The 23903-nt window shown below is 39.2% G+C and overlaps 1 long non-coding RNA gene across 4 annotated transcripts in view; it reads left to right on the forward strand.

Moving 5' to 3' along the window:
• Nucleotides 1-23903, forward strand: part of LOC102163217 — a 59104-nt gene that overhangs the window by 1330 nt on the left and 33871 nt on the right. For 2 of the 4 annotated variants that reach the window (XR_308256.3, XR_002339137.1), the window contains exons 1-2: nt 12745-13243; nt 20250-20499. This is a non-coding gene — a long non-coding RNA (uncharacterized LOC102163217). Of the gene's footprint in view, nt 1-12744; nt 13244-20249; nt 20500-23903 lie in introns of those variants that run through there. The other 2 variants (XR_002339138.1, XR_002339139.1) reach the window with 2 other exon arrangements.

Consider the following 23903-nt stretch of genomic DNA (forward strand, 5'->3'; position numbering starts at 1 on the left):
GGAGGGGCTCTGATTTAAAGGTAAGATACTGTGAGTCTTGGGTAGGTGTTTATAATCTCTATGCTGATTGAACCTGCATTTCCATAATCACTAAACTGTATTAACAACCAATGTTTTGTGTTGGTCATAGTGCTCTATGGCCACTTTCTCTGTAATATAAGAATATATGCTCCAGGGCCATCTCTGCCACTTTTTTTTTTTTTAATGTATATGTCTTTTGGGGCAAGGATTGAACTATTTGTGTCTGGAGTTTCTCATCTGTAAAATGGGGATGAAAATAATACTTCCCCTGAGTTCCTCTGGTGGTTCAGTGAAAGCAAATCCAACTAGGAACTATGAGGTTGCAGGTTCGATCCCTGGCCTCGATGGGTTAAGGATCCAGCATTGCTGTGAGCTGTGGTGTAGGTTTCCGATGCGGCTTGAATCTGGTGTTGCTGAGGCGTAGGCCGGCAACTGTAGCTCCGATTAGACCCCTAGCCTGGGAATATCCATATGTCGCGGGTGAGGACCTAAAAAAAAGCAAAAAAAATTAAAAAATAAAAAACTAATAAAAATAATAATACTTCCTCCTTCGGCTACTCTGAAATATATTTTTAAAAGCCCTGAGAGCAGTGCACAGAGTAGCCACTTAAAACTTCTTGGCTGTTATTATCATGGGTAATTAAGATCCAGATTACACTATCTTCTTTATTCAATATGTGGTTTTCTTTAAAAATGCTGTATACATGTATAAAATGGATCTTATTTTGAATCTAAACTGGTCTCCCACATTTGGATTTCACAAACCAGTAAAGTACTTTTCAAAATCAGTTCACATTTGGCAAGTAGGAGCATTAAGAAGGAATAACTGAGAGTATAGACTAGAGTCAAAGATTCATTGTCTTATTTCTTCTTTTAAGTATTTTAACTGCAGAAATGGTGGAAGGTCAATCTTTGAATAAAGAGCCCGTTCTTTAAACTGATTAGCGTAGCCTCAAAGAACAATGCTTGGGCTGATTTTTCTCCTTTCACTGTGCAATTGAAAAAGTACTGTGGGCCAGAATTTAGGAGCCCCCTGCATCAAGGCATATTTTCATGTAATTGTGAAGCATATAATCACCCTTCAATTTATTTGTTTTATGAACCCAGATTTTCATATTTTGGTTTTGCTTAAGCAAAATTTAGCTGCATTTAAAAGAATCACTATCAACTGTCTTCCGTTAGGCTTTTAAACCACAAAGACCCAGAAAAAACTCTTCAACATGAATTCGTATGCCACTGCTGTAAAAAATTCTGCTGCTCATATATTTGTTCATTTGTTTATTCATTTATTTAAGAAATATTTATTTAATAGCTGCTATAGGTCAGTCACTAAGGTGAATAAGACAGATGAAACCTGCCATCACAGAATATGTAGTCCTCCCCCCCCCCCCCCCCCCCCCGCTTTCAGAATTTGGAAACCACAGATCCAACTTGGATTTGGCAACGTTTTATACATTGCAATCCAGAAATCAGAGCTTTTCCTACCTGGGAAACCAGCGTCCTGCCTATGAAATACTTTCTAAAGCAGCAGTAGACCATTCTTCTATGTCCAGTGGTATTCCCTGACTTGCAAATAGCAAATGAACTTTCAGGATATTCGTTTTTCTGCCAAATGCCCTCTGATCTAGCAGAGACAGCAGTGTTGGAATAGGAACTCACTAGATGTTACATGCCTGCCAGTTGGTATTCCTACTTATGCTGACCAGGTCCTGACACAGGAGAACAGCGGCCCCATTCCCATTTATTCGTTTGGAGCATGTGCAATCAGAGAAACTGGGAGATTGAGTGAACCAGTCCCTTTTTTACATCCCAGTCTAGAAATAAGCAGTATGGGTTGTGAGAAGCCAGTGAAAGGCAATAGCTTCTTCTTGGCCATGAATTTCTAGGCGTCCAGGATACCAAACCACAATAGTCACTGTATCATACCTGCTGATTTGATTGTGCAGGTATTGCTTATTAAAACAACTGACAGCCTACCAGTGCATTTACAAAGTTCTGATCAATGTCTTTGAACGAAGACTGTGTTAGGGATAGGTGCATGTTTTTCAAATTGAAAGGGGAAGATTTGTGGGTATTATCAATTCCTTGAGGAGTTCCCGTCGTGGCGCAGTGGTTAACAAATCCAACTAGGAACCATGAGGTTGCGGGTTCGGTCCCTGCCCTTGCTCAGTGGGTTAACGATCCGGCGTTGCCATGAGCTGTGGTGTAGGTTGCAGACGCGGCTCGGATCATGCGTTGCTGTGGCTCTGGCGTAGGCCAGTGGCTACAGCTCCGATTAGACCCCTAGCCTGGGAACCTCCATATGCCGCGGGAGCGGCCCAAAGAAATAGCAAAAACACAAAAAAAAAAAAAAAAAAAAAATCCTTGAAAATAAGGGCTAGGTTGTCTACGTTCCCTCGTCTCCTCCAGGCATCTAGTAAGTATTGTGGCTGTTACATTTGTACATATTTAGAGTAGTAGCATTCGTATGTGCTTCATAGGATGACATAGGAGTATCTGATAGAGAACATAAATCACAGATAATTACGTATATAAAAACTATAGATCTCCTTCAGGCATCTTCTCTACTTTGCCCTCACCATTTTCTTTATAAATATACACATCATCAAGAAGCATATAATATCTGCATGCATGAGACAAGTTACATATTGAATTAAAGGAAATCTTAAATGCCTGTTATATCATAAAAAATCATCTCAGGGAAATATGAGGGGGATAACTTAGGGGGTTAGGATTGACATATATACACTAATATATATAAAATAAATGATAAGAAGGATCTACCATACAACACAGGGAAATCTACTCCATACCTGTAATAACCTGTATGGGAAAAGAAGCTGTGTATGTGTGTATATATAATTATCTTTGCTGTACTCCTAGAACTAACACAACTTTGTAAGTCAACTACATTCCAACAAAATTTATTTTTTAAAAAACCTCAATCTTTCATCACATTGTCATGCTGAACAAAATCATCTCACTGGCAGCTCCAGAAATCTTCTAGTTGGCCTGGACAGTGTTCTGTTTATTCCTAATTTATCCAGTAAATTAATATTTTGGAAATAAAAGTATCTATGTATACAACCAACTAACCTAATTTAACAGCATACATATTCTCAATTAAAAATTATAAGCATTGCATTCATGTAATTTTATTTTGAAGAAAAATGATTTCCTCTTACTGATAACAGTAACTGTATCAGGAAACCTCCAGGGGACAATTATGAATATGTATTACTTTCATTCGTGACAAGTAAAGTGCATGTTGAAATTTATAACTTATCAGCTCTGTCTTTGTGAGGTAAGTTAATCTTGGAGATGAGACAAAGGATGGTTCCAGAGAGATGCAAGTAAATAGTCTAAATTTTATGCTGGATGTAATAATTCTGTGGATTATAAATATAACAGTCAACAAATATAATAAAATAGTATCTTTAAACTTCTTCACTAAGCTATTTGTCTTTACTTCACAGTAAAACTATATTCTTTATTCTCACATCTTCAGCTAGTAAAAATCAAAATCTTAATAAAGTAGAGGAGTGCTGGTAGAGATGAAGAATAACCTTTAAGAGACTAACAGATTTTTGTTTGTTTGTTTTTAAACTATATGTAATTTTATTTGTCAACCACAGCTCAGTAAAGCTGGAAAAAAAGAGAAAGAGGCAGTAACATCACAACAACAAAAAAAGGACAGAGACTAACAAATTTTTTAGAAAATTGTTGGGGCCAGTTCTTAGCCTCAAATCGATATAATCAGTTAATTCCTAGCAATAAGTTGATCTGAAGTTATTCCTGTCTGAATCTTCTAGTTCTTAAGTGGCTGTCTATTGGGCAGAAGACCCATTGGGTGGTTCTAAGAAAGGAGCAACATAGACGCCTGGTTAAAATGAAACCATCAACTTTGTATCTAACTCAGTTAAAAACCTTATAAAGATTTTTCATTCATAAGACCTTTAGATATTGTACTTCTCTGCCACTAGAATCCTTGATGAGAAGTGTATTTCTGCATGAATTTTCATCTTTTGGAAAAAGTTGCTTTGGATGCTTGAATTGTTAAGGCGGTGTCACATTATTTTATCAATTACTATTTCTGTGTTTGTCCTCGTTTTTTGGGGGGTGGGTTGGTTCCTATTAGCACCCTGATTTTTTATTTTAAAGGATTTACCCATTGGATATGGTCTTGGTGGGTAGTGGTGTCCACTTCCTATCATAATAGCCAAAGGGGCCTGATCCTCCCTCTCCACTCCTTAGCTCAGCCTACGGATGTATCATGTAGACTTGGCCAATCTGACTTTCTTCTAGAAACTCTTGAATAGGTGGCTGAAGGACACAGGGACAGTTGGAGGGCAGTGCCAGTGGGTAGCCTGGGCTCCTCCCACTGAGTGACTGTAGTTGTCATTCCTGCTCCTCAGCTTTCCACAGGTCCTCGGGTTCCTGCCTGTTCCCCAGCCCTGATCCTCCCACCTCCCCTCATGTCTGTGACTCCCAGCATGCCTTCCCCCAATTCCATCTTTGCTTAAAATAGTCAAAGTTTGTTTCCGCTGTGTATCAGTCAGGGTCCTGGCAGGAAACAGATGGCCCACTCAAACAGGGAAATTGAGGCCAGTTTAATTCAGAGACTATTTACAGAAGTGTGGGCAAAGCTAGGGAGTGATCAAAGGATGATGAAGCATCTCAGGACCAGCAACAGCAGGGAGCCTTGCACCACTTCTAGGCTGGAAAGGCTAAGAGGAAAAGTGGTCACCAGAAGCTGGAGAGAGAATTCTCTCTGTAGCTATGGAATAGGGTTGCCAGACAAGCTGAGGGCTTAGGAGAAGACCCAGCTACTGACTCAATGGGGAGGTAGCCCGGAGACAAAAAACCCTAGCCAGGGTCTTCTCCTTCCCTTGGACTTCTGGCTGGTGCCACCCATTGGATAAGGCTACTTGGAAGCTGGAATGTGAGGAAGCACATTGGTGGAGTCCATAAAGGTCAGCCTTCCAACACAGAGCAGAATGAAGAAGGGTGGAGATTAGATCTTAAGAGCACACAGGGGGTGTTCCCATCGTGGCTCAGCAGAAACCAATCTGACTAGCATCCCTGGATGCAGGTTCGATCCCTGGCCTCATTCAGTGGATTAAGGATCTGGCATTGCCATGAGCTGTGGTGTAGGTCGCAGACTTGGCTCGAATCTGGCACTGCTGTGGCTGTGGCATAGGCCGGCAGCTGTAGCTCCGATTCAACACCTAGCCTGGGAATTTCCATATGCCGCTGGTGCGGCCTAAAAAGACAAAAAAAAAAAAGGGGAGGGGGTGAACAAGGAATATCAGTGTAGAGTGCTTGAGAACAAGACTTTTGACTGATAAAAAGGGAAATATACACTCATATCCATTTTTTAAAGCCCCCTCTTAGAGTTGTCAAGTCTGTGCACTCTGTAAGGAGGTGCCTTGCTGAGGAAGTCAACAGAGGCTGATATCCAAGACACATGCCCTTGCAAGTGCTGCCATTACCTGAAGGAAGGAGCACCTGTTTCCTTGAAGAGGCATGCCAACTGCCTTCTCAGCTATGGGCTAGTTTTCACTGGATGGTGGGCAGGACCCTTTGGTCGTTTCTAATTTGGATTAAAACCATCATATAGATGAGCAGCAGCTGTGCATTGCCAATACACTAATATTTTATTGTTATTTTTATTTTACTTTTTGGCCACACCTATGGCAGGCAGAAGTTCCCTGGGTCAAGGATCGAACCTGTGCTATAAGCAGTGACAACACTGGATTCTTAACCCATTGAGCCACCAGGGAATTTCCACCAATACACTAATATTGTAAACCATGAAATAGTATAGCACCGAGGTTAAGCATGCCAGCTATGGACTCAGACTACATGGATTCTTTTTTTGTTTGTTTTTGCTTCTTAGAGCTGAACCAGCTGCATATGAAAGATCCCAGGCTAGGGGTCAGATCAGAGCTACAGCTGACAGCCTATGCCACAGCCACAGGAACGTGGACTCTGAGCCGCATCTATGACCTACACCGCAGCTCACAGCAATGCCGGATCCCCTACCCACTGGGCGAGGTCAGGGATCGAACCTGTATCTTCATGGATACTAGTCGGGTTCATTACTACTGAGCCACAACAGGAATTCCCAGACTACATGGATTCTAATCTGAGTTTACCATGTATCAGGTGAGCCCCATTTATTCTTATTGGTGAAATTAGGTTAATAATAATGCCAACTTCACAAGGCTAGTGTAAGGATTAAATGAAACAATGGAGATAAAGTATTTAGCATGACACCTAGCATGCACTTTGCACTCAAAGAATATTAACAATTGTTTTATGGTTCATTTCTAGTACCATTTTTGACCTACATTCTGGCAGCCGCCACCACATCCTATTTGCTTGATCTATTCCCAGATAACCAGTCCCATCATCCCTTACACGAGTGGCTCCCTGTCTTCCGTATCTGGTACCTGTACTTCCGTCCTCTCAGTCGCATCACTTTCCAACCAGCACTCATTTTCCCTGCAACTTTCACTTCGCTGGGCCTGTTTCCTAGTGGCCTCTTAACTGTGGAGGACGCTCCCAAGTCATCTGCCCTCTCAGGGAGACGCAGGAGCAACAAGTGTCCCAAAAACAACCGAAAAGAAGAAACAATGGTGGGGCTCTTTGACTTTCAAGCCATTTCAAAATCTTCAACAAATTTTAAATTGTCAAGATAGCCTCTCTGTAGTTAAAAATTCAGTTTCAATACAATTCTAGGAAAATTTTAAATCTATTATGCTTATTTAAGTAATTTATTTATTTTGTGGTCACACCCACAACATAGGGAGATTCCCAGGCTAGGTGTTGAATCTGAGCTGTAGCTGCTGGCCTGCACCACACACAGCAACACGGGATCCAGGCCACCTCTGCCACCTATACCACAGGTCACAGCAACACCAGATCCTTAATACACTGAGCGAGCTCAGGGATCGAACCTGTGTCCTTATGGATACTAGTCAGATTTGTTTCCGCTGAACCATGACGGGAGTTCCTATATTCTTTTTTTTTTTTTTTTTTTGGTGTTATTTCCCATCACAGTCTGCTTTAGGAGATTGGGTATAGTTCCCTGTGTTATACAGTAGGACCTCATTGCTTATCCATTCTAAATGTAATAGTTAGCATCTACTAGCCCCAAGCTCCCAGTCTGTCCCATTCCCTCCCCCCTGTTATGCTTATTTTAAGGTTAAAGGATGGACTTTGAAAAATAAACACACAAAGCAGTGTAACCTGACTGTCCCATCTCATGATCTGTCTTATATTGCGTTCTTTCTCTCCAAAACATACAAATGATAAACCTTGGGTTTGTACATTATATATGCTGCAATTTGTCATCATTTGCACTTCTGCAATCCTCTCTTCACTGCCATGTCACTTTTGTCATGTACAAGAGTGCAACAAGGCTGGACCTTACATCATTACAACAAACTGACAGGTTATGAATCTTATGTTAGCATTAGGTACATGGCAAATTAAATTCATCCCTAAGATTTTGATTGAAAGTATGATGCTATATTATCTGTATATTTCTTATGTCTGTTGCTAAGAAGTCAGTTCTTTCTCCATAATTATATCCAAACTTTTAGAAGTAAAAGAAATGGTCCATATGGCTCTAGTTTGATAAACCTATTTACCGTCTATTTTTGGTGAATTTACACATCTACCATCTAACATCGCACTAACCAGTATGGCAACAAGTGACCATGGGTAGAGATGGAGAAAAATTACAGGTGGATTGATTATAAGCAATAGCACTTTTTAAAACAAGCCAGCAGGTTGTACTTTATATAAATACCTGGCATATTGTCTGAACTCAAAGAATTTTAGCAGTTATCAAATTATTATATCAAAGCAATAGAACAATTAAGATTTCCTATAAACATAAGTGCACCTGAATCAACTAAATTATTTTTGTTGCATGTATCAGAAAACCAAAGTGAATTTGGCATCTGCCACAATCAAATCTATTATCTCGTATACCAGGAGTTAAGAGTTTTTTTGTTTTTGTTTTTTGTCTTTTTAGGGCTGCACCTGAGGCATACGGAAGTTCCCCAGCTAGGATTCAAATTGGAACTGCAGCTGCTGGCCTACACCATAGCCACAGCAACACCAGATCCAAGACATGTCTTTGACCTACACCACAGCTCATGCTAACACTGGATCCTTAACCCACTGAACCAGGCCAGGGATCGAACCTGTGTGCTCATGGATACTTGTTGGGTCACAATGGCATTCCTAAGAAGTTCAGAGTTAATATGGGTTCTAGGCATGGCACATCATTACTCCAGACCAGCTTCATCACAGTCTTCCTGGTCCTGGCCTTGGGCTGACAGGGTGTTGACTGAAGTCACTATTTGTTTCACAGACACAAAAAAGTCCAGACTAGAGAAAGACAAGAGATTGTCTCTTTCTTATGGCTCTGTGGGATGAGCTAGGATACTGTTCCCAGAAGCAATCCCATAAAACTCTCTCTGGGCTTATTGGCCCCACCTAGATTACCCATCTATTTTAATTCAGTTCATAGCAAGGGAAGTGAGCCTATTTTATACTAATCATTGGGGTAGTATAGATTTTGGAAGTCAACAAGCTGCCACACAATTATCTCTGTTTGAAGAGATATCACATGGAGATTAATAAATTTGAAGAGAGGAAAGTGTGTGTGTGCGCATGTGTGTGTGTACCCACAGAAAGGTGCAGCTTGTTTCTAAAAGATACTCTGGATATGCGCATTTATACAGACACCTGCACGCTTCTCTCTGGGGTCCCAGGCTTCACTCTCAGAGGTGCCAGGGAAATTTTCTTCTCTGCTTCCTGCTTGCACGGGTTCTGTATCTCAGGAGAGCCACAGGAAAATGAGGAAAAGGTGGTTGACCGCACAGAGCAACTTGACAAGGGATGAAGAGGCTTCTTTACCTTCTGCAATGCCCCCCTCTAAAAACCAAACAGGGCAAGCCACATGCACAAAAACACCAAATTAGCCATCAGCTTAGGCGGGCAAGACAGTTAGCTATGGGATATGGGTTAGAAGTTCCGTGCTGTCTCTCCAAACCTCGTAGCACTCCACTCTGAGCCCCAAAACCATCAGCTCCATTATTGGATAAGGCATGTCTAAAGTTTTTTCAAAAGTAAATCCTTGGGGGGAGAAGCCACCAACCCCTTAGCATTAATTATTACATCATAGATTCTAAGTGGACCTGGAAACAAGGTCCACTAGCTGGGCAGGATCATGAAAAAGGAAAAAATAAGTTTATCATTTTTCTTAGATTCCCTATAAGACAAACATGTCTATGTAAAACATACGGGAAAATAATGCAACAGTGAGATTCAAACATATGCCCTACTGGAGTCAGTATATGAGGAAGAAATCAGGAGTTGAGACTCTCAAGAGAGGGACCCATGTGGCTTTCTGGGAACTCCTCTTTTCCTGGCGTGGCTCCTGGGGAGGGTCCTGGAATTCTGTTCTTCACTCCACTTCCTGATCAGAGATTGTCTCCCCTCCATATTACCATGGAAATTAATCAAGACACCTCCAAGAATGAAGTGTGACCTTGGGTTCGTTTTAGACCCTCCTAAGGGAGTGGGTAGGTATGTGAGAACTTTGTGTTGGGATACTTAGCCTAGAAGTGTTTGTACTAGGTTGATGCCAAACTGCTTATTAATTATTCTGGAACCCTTCTTGCTCTTGATCCTGTCTCTACTCCTTAGTATCAAAGTTGTGTGTGTCTCCCAAAGATGTAAAGAGCTGGTATAACAAGAAACCTTTACTTTGGGAATAGATGTTAGTATTTTATATTTAGGTTAGATCGATTCTTAATCTGTTGTTCTTTTACATTCGCAAACTTTCTAAAAGTAAGAAAATATCTGATCTTTATAATTTATGAATCACTATATGGTACATATGTAACATATAATGCTGTACACCAATTATACTTCAATAAATAAGTAAATAAAAAATATCTAAAGTACAGTTTGCAGGTGTTCTTAGTTGGGTACACTACTGCAAAGGAAAGGAGGCTACCATTGATTAAACATCTACCACATGTCTTTCATGCCTCAACTTTTCTCACTTCATTTTTAAAGCAAGCCTGCATATTCGCTATTACTAGCATCATCATGAAGAGCTCTGGGTTCAAGCCCAGGCACTGTACTCATTAGCTGAATGACTTGGGTGCTCCTATAGAAGGAGGATGTGTAACAATACCTACCTTGTGTGGTTGTTATGAGAATTAAATGAGTTAAGGAAACTCCAGTGCCCTTGGGTCAGCACCTTGCAAATTATAAGCACTTGGTAAATCTGTTGTTGTTTTATTTTATTTTTTCTTATTTTACAACTCAGAAAATCATGTCTCAAAGAGGTTAAGTAACTTGTCATACTGAGAAAGGTTAAGTCATTTGCCTCAAGTCAGTCACTACATCACTAAGTTATGAAAGAGGGATTCAAATGCTTTTATCTAATTTTATAGTCATCCGATTCTAGAGTCTGCACGTCTCACAGGTATGTCATTTTTCTGCTGAATCATCTATTTCACATATTCTTCCATACAGGGTAATGGGCAAGTTGAGAATAAAAATGTTTTTTTTTTTGGTACCTTATTGAGTGCTCTTCTCTTGGAGGGTAGTCAGCAAATGTTGCTGAATGACTAACAGATGGAAAATCTTTGCTTAAGACCCTGGAACTACAGTTGGCCCTCTGTATCCAGGGGGTTCCTCATCTGGGGATTCAAGCAACTGAGTGTTGGAAATATTTGGAAAAAAATTACAGAAACTTCCAAAAAGCAAAACTTAAATTTGCCACACACTGGCAACAATTTGCACAGCACTTACATTGTATTAAGTATCATAAGTAATCTAGAGGTGACAAAGTTTGCCAGAGGATGTACATAGGTTATATGCAAATAAACACTTTGACATTTTACATAAAGGACTTTAGCATCCATGGATTTTTCTATCCATGTTGGGTCTGGGGCCAGTCCCCTGCAGACACAGAGGGATGCTCTATACTTCGTTGCCATTTTGAGTGATGGCCTGAAAATGTAATAATACTCTATCCATTTTATCATAATCTTTACTTAGGAAGACCATCTATATGTGCCTTAAGACATAAATTGGCTAGGAAAAATTGAATTTTGCCAGATACGTTCTTCTCACATGTTAGAGAAAGGAATTTGTTTCAACAGAGGTTTTGGAGCTAAATGAATTTCTTTAGTTCACCGGAACATGTAGATATATATGAGGGACTCAGCTACGATTAATTGTTGCTTTTTTCCAGTGGAACTTTTTTTCTATCCAAGGTATACTTTGTACATCAAATCTATCATGAGAGATGGGAAGAGAGTAGGAGTGAATTATAAAACATGCTGAGCAGGTGCTCTTTAGGGGATAATTTTGTTGAAATCCTTTTTCTTAGCATACACCCAATAAAACTCAAGATTGTCAATTCTCTTCCTTCAATAGAGGATCTCTTCAGGCATCTTTCCCTTAGTGTTATACATGGGAACTACTGAGTTTAAATGCTTTGAAATTGTGGAATCAAAAGCTGAAGAACCAAAAGGAGACCCTCCTACACTGTTGGTGGAAATGTAAATTGATACAACCACTATGGAAAATAAAATGGAGGTTCTGCAGAAAACTAAATCTAGAACTACCCTATGATCCAACAATCCTATTCCTGGGCATATATCCAGACAAAAAAATAATTCAAAAAGATACATGCAACCCAATGTTCATTGCAGCACTATTAATAATAGTCAAGACGTGAAAACAACCTAAAAGCCCATCAAGAGATGAGTGAATGAAGTGTGTATATGCAATGGAATACTATTCAGCCATAAAAATGGCATTCACAGCAACATCGATACATCTTGAGACTCTCATACTAAGTGAAGTAAGTCAGAAATAGAAAGACAAACACCAGATGATATCACTTATACGTATGGAATCTAAAATATGGCACAAATGTACCTATATGCAAAACAGAAACAGACTCACAGACATTGAGAACAGACTTGGGGTTGCCAAGGGGCAGAGGGAAGAAATGGAATGGACTGGGAGTTGGGGTTTAGTAGATGCAAACTATTACATTTATTTATTTATTTATTGTCTTTTCTATGGCCGCACTCTCAGCATATGGAGATGCCCAGGCTAGGGGTCTAATTGGACCTGCAGCTGCCAGCCTACACCACAGCCACAGCCATGTGGAATCTGAGCCATGTCTGCGACCTACACCACAGCTCACAGCAACGCCAGATCCGTAACCCACTGAGCGAAGCCAGGGATTGAACCAGCAACCCCATGGTTCCTAGTCGGAGTAATTTCCACTGTGCCACAATGGGAACTCCAGACTATTACATTTAGAATGGACAAGCAGAAGTTCCTGTCGTGGCTCAGTGGAAACGAATCTGACCAGCATCCATGAGGACGCAGTTTCTATCCCCGGGCTTGCTCAGTGGGTTAAGTATCCAGCATTGCTGTGAACTGTGGTATAGATTGCAAACACAGCTTGGACCTGGCATTGCTGTGGCTGTAGCGTAGGCTGGCAGCTATAGCTCCAATTCGACCCCCAGCCTGGGAACCTCCATATGCCACTGGTGCAGCCCTTAAAAAAAAGACAAAAAAAAAAAAATAGATTGGATAAGTAATGAGGTCCTACTATATAGCAGGGGGAACTATATCCAATCTCTTGGGATAGAACAGGATGGAAGATAGTATGAGATAAAGAATGTATATATAACTATGTCACTTTGCTATACAGTAGAAATTGGTCCTATGTTGTAAATCAACTATATTTTAATAAAAAGTAAAAAATATTTGGAGAACAAGAATGTGACGATTGTTATTGACCTGCAGTATTCATTTTATTTTTATTTTTGAAGTCTTCTTATTACACATAAATAAGTCTTTATTTTTGAAGTCTTCTTATTACATATTTATAGACTTACTTTTATTCTTTTTGAAAAATTGAGATAAAATTGACATTTAGCATTCTATTTGTTTCTGCTGTACAACACGATGACAACATATGTATACATTGTGAAATGATCATCACAATAAGTCTGGTTAACATCCATCACCACACATAGTTACAATGTTTTTCATGTGCTGGACTTTTTTTATTATAGTTTACAAATGGACACACAAATGGATTTGGATATATGACACCAAGATCAAATTGAACATGGCCAAGTAACTGACCTATAAGGTAAGATTTCCCTTTGGCACAACAATTTTAAAGGCATTGCAATGCATTATGTTACAAGTTACAGCAAATATAATTGGTGATTTCATTTTGAATATTTAATTCATCAGAGAGTCAATTTAAAATATTTATTTCACCCTAGACTGTAAAAATATATGCATAGTTTTTTGTATGTGAAGTTTTACCCCAAATGGGGAAAAAAGGCCCCCAAACAATGTCTGGACTCTATTTAACAATAAGCAGGCTGATACGTTTAGGAGAGAAGCATATTCATATTTTCCACTGAACTTCAAATACATCAAAACAGAAGGCTTCCTGGGTGGATATAGGAGTGGGTAAAACAGATATGTGATGACACACATCTAGAAAAATGTTAATTGTAGGATCTAGGTGGTGGGTAGATAAATATTCACAGCCTAGGTCTTTCAACTTTACAGTAGTTTTGAAATTTTTCAATAAAATATTAGAAAAATATGACTACAATGATTAAATTACTTAGAGTCAGACTTAATTGAAGAGTCCAGGATGCGCATATATTATAGAAGTCTCACAGTAAGTGAATTTGATGCATGAAAATGTAGACTGAATGATCACAATTGCAACTTATTGAGTGCTTAGTGTGTGCCAGGCACTGAACAGAGAGCTTAATAAGTGTTATCTAATTTAATGTAATACTCTCAAGTATTGTTTGAGCATATATAAAATCTTTATTTCGCAAATTAGGAAAAGGTGTGAGAAGAGTTATATAACTTGCAGGAAGGTGTGTATCCAGTAAGTGACACAGCTGAGAGTCAAACCACATCAGTCTGCTTCTATGCTAACATATTAATCACTGCACTCCAGAAAAGGGAAATCTGACTTGGAGATATTTAGAGATTATCAAGTTCGTTGTTCCCACCCCTTGTTACAAATGAGACAGAGGGGCGGCAACACTAGAATCCCAGAATTTGTACTCTTTGGCCAAGGCTTTTGCCACTAGTCGTAATGTCTCTCTAAGTGCAGTTGTTTTACAAAATGATACACTATAGGATTCCTTTAAGTAACACATTTCCATAATGCACTGCAACCATAATTTGATGTAGTAGAACTTGATTTATATACTTTTTTCAGGTATCATATATGTCATCAACAATGGCACCCTGATGCTATAAACAGTATGTCCAAAAATGTAACATTAGCTTGAGCTTTGAATGCACCGAAATTGTGGCATATTTCCCTGATGGGAAAAATGCATGAAATTCTGAAATAAATATGTATTGCATCCATTTGAGTGAAAATGCTATAATTCTGATAATTAGAGAGTTTTTTCATAGATCAAGTCCAAACTCATGAATTTCTGGGACCTTTTTTTTTTTAAAGCAGTGATTGATTTACACAGTGCAATTCACCTTAAAAATGAACATGGAAAAGGGAAATTGAGCAGAGAACGTATTTATGCCTTTTCCTCCATTTCCATCCTTCCCTTCACGCTAGCTTGTGTCTTTAGTTCTGCTCCCAAAATTCTGACATAGGAGCATGGCAGCATTGAAGAAATGTATAAAACCTCTAAATTGTTTAGGTTTTAAATTCCGAGCAGTTGTCTGTCTACTCTAGCGCTATTGGTCAAATGTTTGGTGGCTTTGGGGTAAGAAGTTCTAGGTTTGACTTTAGGATCCACCACTTGCTAGATGAGTATAGAAAAGCTCTTTATCTTCTGAGTCATTTTTCCATCAGCTATAAAGTACTTAACTGACAAGATTATTGTGGGCATCAGAGGAAAATGTGTTTATGCTTTGAAAACAAAATAACAAAAACGTAAAAACTAAGAACAATGCAATAATTTTGAAAATTTACCATTTTCTTGATTTTGCCATTTTTTTGTGAGGCATAATTATGTTTCTGTCATGTGATGAAATTAGGAATGTCGTTTTTGATTTCAGAACATAGAATACAATTCTTCAGAGAGCTCTTGCATATCTGCACACCTCTCGAGTGAGGCATGGATTGCTTTTATTAAAGACTATCTTTGTTGTTGTTGTTTTCTTTTTTTAGGGGCACACCTGTGGCATATGAAGTTCCCAGTCTAGAGGTCTAATCAGAGCTGCAGGTGGTGGCCTATACAACAGCCTCAGCAAGTAGGGATTTGAGCTGCATCTGCAACCTATGCTTTAGCTTGGGGCAATGCTGGATCCTTAACCCACTGAGCAAGGCCAGGGATAGAACCCCTGTCCTTATGGACACTTTAACCTGCTGAGCCACAACAGGAACTCCATATTACAGATTATCTTTTAAAGACTTTTGGATAGCTAACATCCAAAATGTTTTGCATTTTCTTGCAAAACAAAGAAAATGTCTCTCTGAAGCCAAAAGCAAGCATGTTTATTGTCCTGTATAAAAGGCTTGGGTTCCCTAACCTCAGGGTTTCTCTCCCCTAACACAGTCTACTGCATGTGCAGTTATCCACCTGGGCTTGTCAGTGCCGCCCTTTGGGAAGTGGGCCTTGGGGAGCTGGGCCAAATGAAGATTCTTTGGCTACTGCCATTGCTGTGTGTCATAGAGTCTTTTGTCTCTGACCCAGGAATCTCATGTCTTCCTCCAACCAGGAAACTGTGGCAGGCTAATTTGTTTATTGGCAAGAAAAGTAAAACTGCAGACCCTTCGCAGTTCCTGAAAAGAAGTTGGAATGTAAAATTGAGACAAAAATTCTTCCTCTTATCATGACTTGAGATAATTTTTACAAAATATTTATCATCAGAGAATGGGCAGTATATTGTAGGCATTAAACACTTAGACTCTGTGGCCAGACTTCTTGGGTTCTAATCCTGTCCAGAGTTCTTTTTAGTAGGAACAAACTCTAAGAATAATGAAATGAGAGAAAACAGCTGATGGGGGCATAATCCCTGAAATCATTGGTAAGGATTAAGGAAATGAGAAAGGGGAGGGAAGAGTTCCTGCTGTTGCATGGTGGGTTAAGAACCTGACATAGTGTCTGTGAGGATGCAAATCTCTAGCCTCACTCAGTGGGTTAAAGATCAGGCGTTGCTGCAAGCTACAGCCTAGGTCACAGATGCAGCTTGGATCTGGCATTTTTGTGGTGTAGAACTGCAGCTGCAGCTGCAATTCAACCCCTAGCCTGGGAACTTCCATACGGTGCAGTTGCACCCTTAAAAGAAAGCGAGGGGGGGGGGAGACAACCAATTAATGATGAATTTTCAAGTAAGTTATAATCATGGAACTGTGGGTCACAAAAGTTTAATCCCACTTGGGAACTCTTAGCAGGCAATATAGAACACGTGCATCTGACTTATCCTGTCTGAAAGGTGAGGAACCTGAGATATTTTATACCAAATCCCATCCATCACTGATCTAGCACTCTTGGGAGGAGATCGGGTCAGATTTTAGTTCTGGGTTTTCTGGCCTGTTTTTCTACAGCATAAAGTGCCCACAGCAGGCCCTAGCAGTTAGAATTAAGGCCTGGGTGTGCACTGCATTGTTAAGACCAAGGGAATATTGTTGGCACATACATGGCCTTTGCTACAGACATCATTTATCAGTATATTCTTAGGAAGTCACTAGACTTGAAGCCCTGGTTTCCTCCTCTCTAAACTGGGAATAGGAGTTCCCATTGTGGTTCAGTGGTTATTAACCTGATTTGTATCCATGAGGATTTGGATTCAAGCCTTGGCATCATTCAGTGGGTTAAGGATCTGGCGTGGCCATGAGCTGTGGAGTATGACGATGGCTTCAGCTCTGATTCGACTCCTCCCTGGGAACCTCTGTATGCCATGGGTGTGGCCCTAAAAAGACAAAAGACAAATAAAATAAAGTAAGATAAAGGGAATAGTAAGAGCTCCAACCACATAAGGTTTATATAGGTTTAAAAATTCAGTCGTGTAAAATACTTAAAGTAAGCCACAGCATTTTGTAAGCACTTAGTAAGTATTGGCTATTGTTATAGAAAAAGATGACATTTATTGATTGATTAATATTTCATCTATATCATTCTCTGACATTCTGGAGGTGGACTTCTAATTTCCGGACATCAGAAAGTCTTATTTTAGTAAATTCCTGAGCTGGACGCTTATAGATTCAAGGTATATTTATATTTGCCATTTGTCAAGGGCCAACACTGGCTGCCTCATGGGAAGAACCAAGAAAGATGTGTTTAAAACTTATTATTCCTATTTAAATTTCCTTAGAGAATTTATGGGGCTAAGCACTTCTGAACTCTTTAATTTAAAGATTTACTGCTTTGTCAGAGAAACTAATTAAATCTTATTTGAAGTGTCAGTAACACAGCGGCTTTAAACTCAATTTTCTATTCTTCTATTATGGGAATGAGAATATAAAAGAGAAGTGTATTTTAAACTCAATTTTCTAGCATTATGTATCATTTATGTCAGACTCCTGCGAATTGGCATCATAGCAACTATGGAATTCACCAAAACAAAGCACTCAAGAATTTTAGTAAGCCTACTTAACTTTTGATTAAGGTAAAACTCTGCTATTAAGCTAAACACACGAGTAGGAAATTACAGTTTATCAAGGAAAAGACGTATTTACGGGAACCAGCTCTTTAAAGGTCTATAGATTCACCTATTTCTAGTCTAATAAAATCCCCTAACTATACATACTTCCTTTTATTCTCCCCAAGCAGTCTTCTTGGCTTGCTCTGCTCTGACTTAATCTCTTATTTAAATAACTCAGTCATATAAATGTGTATATATATATTTGTATTATATGTATACATACATCTTTATACTGAGACACATATGTTCTTATATTGAGTCTTTATATTAAGGAAATTGTCTCAAGAATTTCTCCCCAAATCCTTTTTTATTTTTTGCACTTGCTAGTTTAGGTATTATTTTCTTTGTCTAAAATATGCAGATATCTTAATGCAACATATATGGGCATAGATGTGAATATGAAAAAAATTAAGAAAATTAAAATGTTTCTATAATTATCTTTTCAGTATTTAGACTGAAAGAAAATTAGCCGTAATTTTTCACATTAGAATTTTAACAATTTTAGTAAGATAAGGTTTTTTGGTTTTTTTTTTTTTTTTGCTTTTTAGGTCCACACCCATGGCATATGGAGGTTCCCAGGCCAGGGGTCGAATTGGAGCTGTAGCCACTGGCCTATGCCACACCCACAGCAACTTGGGATCTGAGCCGTGTCTGCGACCTACACCACAGCTCACAGCAATGCTGGATCTTTAACCCCCTGAGTGAGGCCAGGGGTCGAACCTGCAACCTCATGGTTCTTAGTCGGATTCATTTCCACTGTGCCACAGTGGAAACTCCAGATGAGTTTTTTTTTTTTTTTTAGCTACATTTTTTTTTTCTTTTTCCACATTTGAATGTCTTACTTTTGAATTCTATTGAATGGCGGTTGTTTTTATCGTAAACGAAGAAAAGTTAGAAAAACCCCTAAACTTTCTTTTCTTCCGTGAGTCAACTTAAAAAAATTTTTTTTGATGTCTTACTGCCCTATAAAACTGTTCTAAGTCAGAAGTAGGGTAAATTTTCCTATAAATTTAATTCATATATATTATGACATTATTTCTGCTTCTTGACATTTTCTAGCCATTTTCTTCCTCACTCACAATCAGTTTAATAAGATATATTGCTATAGATGAGATGAATGAAATGTTTTTATCTTAACAGACCTTTAGGAAGGAAAAATTAATGAAATTCATGATTTAACCTAGGCTTTTATAAGGAAAGCATAACATAAGTCAAGTTTAAAAATAAGTTAAAATTGCATTACAGATTTAAGGATGTTAAGAAGTTATTTTAAATGCTTTAAATAGTCCTTTAGTGCATATATGTAATTACAAAAGTCATGTATCTTAGTAATAACTGATTGAATTATCTCTTTGCTACATTTACTTAAATTTTTAAAATTCTTCTGAATTCTTTTGAAATGTAGACATCAATTCAAATCCTCTGAAAACCCATTCCAGTTCTTACCTTCTCTTTGAATTCCTTCTAGGACTTTAAACTCCATTTAAAAAAATTCAACATTTGTTTCTTTACTTATTAATGTAATGGTATTTACTGAATGCTTACTCCATGGTAAGCTCCCGGAGTACCATGGTAACATGGCATGCCTCCTGGTTAAGGAGACAGTATAGTAATCACATAATGCCACCAAAATAGCCCATAAGAGACAACGATGATAGGTGCCATGTACAAAATCAGGCACCATGAGAGCATAGTTTAGGGAGACCCGACCCAGCTTGGGAAATAGAAGACTTCCTTAAAGAAGAGACGTTTGAATTGAGATCTGAAGGATGTGGAGGAGCCAGACATAAAATAGTGGTTCAGGCTACAATGGCATCTGTAACCTGAGACAACATATGGGATTCTGTATCCAGATTTCAAAGTTAAAATAAGAAGCACGTTATAATTAATGACCCCAACCCCTCTAGTTTTATTGGAGACATGCACTGCAACTATCTGGATCTTAAGTTTTTCTTTTATTAATACAACAGATTATAATGTCAGCTCCATTTCTGAGAAAATTGCTCTAAGCTTCGGATGAACTAGGGTGTGAGAAAGTGTTTTTTCCACATAATAAGAGCTTTGCACAGATCCCATTTATTATTGCTGTGATCTTTGTTATTTTTTATTTTCACATAGCAAGTGGGGGAAAAAACCCCATGCTTTAGAGAAATTGTTATTTTGTTCTCTATAATGAAAATATCTAGGAGTTCTTGTCCAATTGTTTATTAGCAAATAATTTTTACTAAGTGGTTCCCTGATAAAGCTGTCTCCTAGACTCAGACTAAAGGAAAACAGATCTTATTCGTCCCTAAGAGAATCCCTATAGCAAAGATGCAGTCAACATAGACAACATAACACCAAAAGTAAAAGTAAATTCATTGTTCATTCAGTCAATGTTTAGCTCTAAGGACACTGGGAAAAACCAGACAGGAAGAAGTGACCCTGTCTTCATAGAGCTAATAATCTAGCTCTAGATGTCAAGTGCTATGAACATGCCTAAGATGTGTGTTTAATTTTAGGAACATGTGCTGGAAAGAACATGAGCTAAAAACTACTGTCTGTGATAGAAATTACAGGATCAATGATTCTCTCAAGACTTATGTGTAGTCCTCAAAGCCATCCGCAAGTTGTAGAAGATACCTAAGCTGTTTGCTTGGCTGCTTCCCACTTCCTGGCAAAGTACTCCTTCTGGAATTTGTCCTTCTCCAAGCTGAGAGGGGAGATACAGCTAGCAGAAGTATACTCACCTCATCGCCACCTAGTGAGAAGGTAAGAAAATCCCCCTGAGGAATAAGCTAGGCTTCTTGGGAGGTATGTCATTATGCCAGTGGAGATGGTAGTCCCTGGTCAATGCATGCGCCGAGTGGAGGGCATCTCCTGGCAGACCTATAAGCCCACTGGGCTCTGAGTAAGCTTTGCTAGAGAGAAAAAGGCAAAGTGTGTATCCTCAACAAGTCAGCTTACAGCCGGCCCCGCTCAGCATCCTAAAAAATGCCGCAGGAAATGTTAGCTCATTTCTAGAAGATCATCCACTAACTGAGTCGAGTTCAAAAGAACCTCAGGGACTTAGGCATCTCCTTCCAACTTGAAGGTCATAGCCTCAAAGCAGAGCTATGAAAATTGGACCCTTCAAAGAACCACCATTGTCAAAGCTCAAGTTCCATCAGAAAAATAAAGGTGGCAAAAAGTGTGTTTGTTGACCCTTCTGTCCCCTCTTTCCTCACTATCTCCCACCTCCTTTCCCTCCCTGATGGCCAGGATCCTTGCGCATTACTGGCTGTCCAGACTCTGCAGGGCCCCTGGACCCCATTTTTTTTTTTCTAAGTGGAAGATGATAATCTGGAAAATGCATTTTTTTTTTTTTGTCTTTTTGCCATTTCTTGGGCCGCTCTCGCGACATATGGAGGTTCCCAGGCTAGGGGTTGAATCAGAGCTGTAGCCACCGGCCAACACCAGAGCCACAGCAATGCCAGATCCGAGCCGTGTCTGTGACCTACACCACAGCTCACGCGATGCTGGATCCTTAACCCACTAAGCAAGGGCAGGGATCGAACCCGCAACCTCATGGTTCTTGGTCGGATTCGTTAACCACCGCGCTACGACGGGAACTCCTGGGAAATCCATTTCTGATACATTTTTAAAGGTGATAATGAATTTAGGACAGTATCTGTCATAGAAATGTTTCCTGAGAATATAAAGACATCCGATAATCTCTCTAGGTCATATATACATGTTCTAAGGGGCTATTTGGAAACATTTCCTGAATTCCAGAGAATAGCATTAAAATTGAAAAGTTCCAGCCCTCTAGGAAAGTTATACTTGGGGGTACCTTATCCATGTTTTAATTTTGTACTCTTTCATAATTTCTGCATATGGTTTAATGAGCTTGGCCCCCTGGGCTAATTCTAATGTTCTCTGAATATGCATGGAACGCAAGGTACTCTGTTGGAAATTCAAGCCTTGTCAATGAGGTTGACCATTTCTGGGCATTGGTACAATCCCCAGAAGTAAAGATTAGTTGCATGTTTTCATTAGTGGTGACATGAGTTAAATAGTGAACCCCCAAATTAAATGTATCATCTCGTCAACACAGAGTTTTTACAAAAAGCCTCAGAGTAAATATAATCTTTTAAGAGTAAAATGTGGGAATGTTGACAGCTGCCAAGCTCACGTAGCCTTTCCCCATTTTACACACTGAACAAACACGTCAGTCAATTCGTCTGACCTGCCCGTGTCCCTTACCCTAAGAACCTTTTCCCACTGCTTCTAGTGAATGGGCAGCAAGCCATTTGACCCCAGCCTCCTGCCCCCCGCTGATTGGAACAGGGATGAAAGAGACAGAGGGAGAAAGCAAGAGAAGAGTGAAGTCAGTAGGTATTGAGAGAAAGACCAGTGAGCCTGTGGATGCTGTGAGAGAAAAGAAAGAGAAAGAGCATGCATCTTGATTCCAGAGAGCTTTCCAGTTCCCCTTTTTCTGATTCTGTGGATGGCCCAGATAATACGTGCTACTTCAATCCTATGAGATAATCTGTGTAACAGAGAAGCTGGTTTCCATTGCAACCCTATCCGGAGAAATAGAATGAAAGCCACATATGCAATTTAAAATATTCTAGTAGCCTTGGTAAAAAAGCAAAAAGAAACGGGAAAGATTCATTTTAATAATATATTTAATTTAACCCAATTATCCACAATCTTGCTGTTTCATTATGTGATCGCTCTAAAAATGATCAATGAGATATTTACATCCTTATTTTCATGCTAAGTCATCAAAGTCTGGTGTGTGCTTTATGCTTACAACACCTTTCAATTTGGATGAACCACATTCCAAGGGCCCAATAGCCACATGTGGCTAGTGGCTATCATATTGGGTAGCAAGAATGGAGCAATCACTGGGAAGCAGCTATGCTATCAGGGACTTCATTTCCCAGCGACCCTGTATTAGGAAGGGCTAAGTGACTGGGCATTGCCAAAAGCTTGGGAATGGAACTTATGCGTGACACTTCTAAACCAAGGTGGTTAAGAAGCAGGTGTGGCTTTTTCACGCTCTCTGTTCACTTTCATCAACTTTATGCAAATGAACATGCAGCCTGTTAGAGATGACACAAGATGGAAGGAGCAAGTCTTTGAATCATCTGTTTGAAGAAAGCTTGCCATTAATCAAAAGTATTTGCTTTAGATGCTACATAAACAAGAAACTTTTTGTCTGAACAGCTATAAATTTAGGGGGGTTATTTGTTTAGCTGTTACCCTACTTTATCTAATATGATCATATTTTTCTGCACTAGGGCTAAATGCTTTTGCTATTTCTTGCAGCAAGTATTACTTTAACATATAAGCCCAAGTACTTAGATCCACACATGCAGCCTAGTGCAGGCACAATAGCTAATTGCCTTTGGGTTTTGCAGATGAGTAATAATACATCTGTATGTATTTTACCCAGGGCATGTTTAGGCTGCAGATTTTATCTGGAAAAATACAGTTCAAAAATAAATCAAGAGGGTAGTTCCTGTTATGGCGCAGCAGAAATGAATCCAACTAGGAACCGTGAGGTTGCAGGTTTGATCCCTGGCCTCGCTCAGTGGGTTAAGGATCCAGCATTGCCGTGAGCTGTGGTGTAGGTCACAGATGCGGCTTGGATCTGGCATTGCTGTGGCTGTGGTGTAGGCCGGCAACTACAGCTCCGATTAGAGCTCTAGCCTGGGAACCTCCATATGCGGTGGGTGCAGCTCTGAATAGACAAAAAGGCAAAAAAAATAAAAAATGAAAATAAATAAATAAATCAAGAGGAGAATATGAAAAAACTATAAAACAGATGAAAACATGGGACAAAAGTGTCATGACACTGGATTTGGCAATGATTTCTTGGGTATGACAGTAAAGGCAGATGCAATGTAAGAGAAAATGGACAGACTGGACTTTATGAGAATAAAAACTTTTGTGCATCAAAAGATATTATTAACAGATTAAAATGCAATCCACAGAATGGGAGAAAATACTGCAAATCTTATATAAGGGATTAATATACAGAATATATAGAGAATTCCTGAAACTCAACAAGGAAAAAACCAAAAAAAATTTCATTTCACAAGTAGGCAAAGCACTTTAAATATACATTTTTCCAAGGGAGATATACAGATAACCAATAAGCTCACAGAAAGATGCTCAACATCACT

Source organism: Sus scrofa, chromosome 15 (genome assembly GCF_000003025.6).
Source record: "Sus scrofa isolate TJ Tabasco breed Duroc chromosome 15, Sscrofa11.1, whole genome shotgun sequence".
Taxonomy (NCBI): Eukaryota; Metazoa; Chordata; class Mammalia; order Artiodactyla; family Suidae; genus Sus; species Sus scrofa.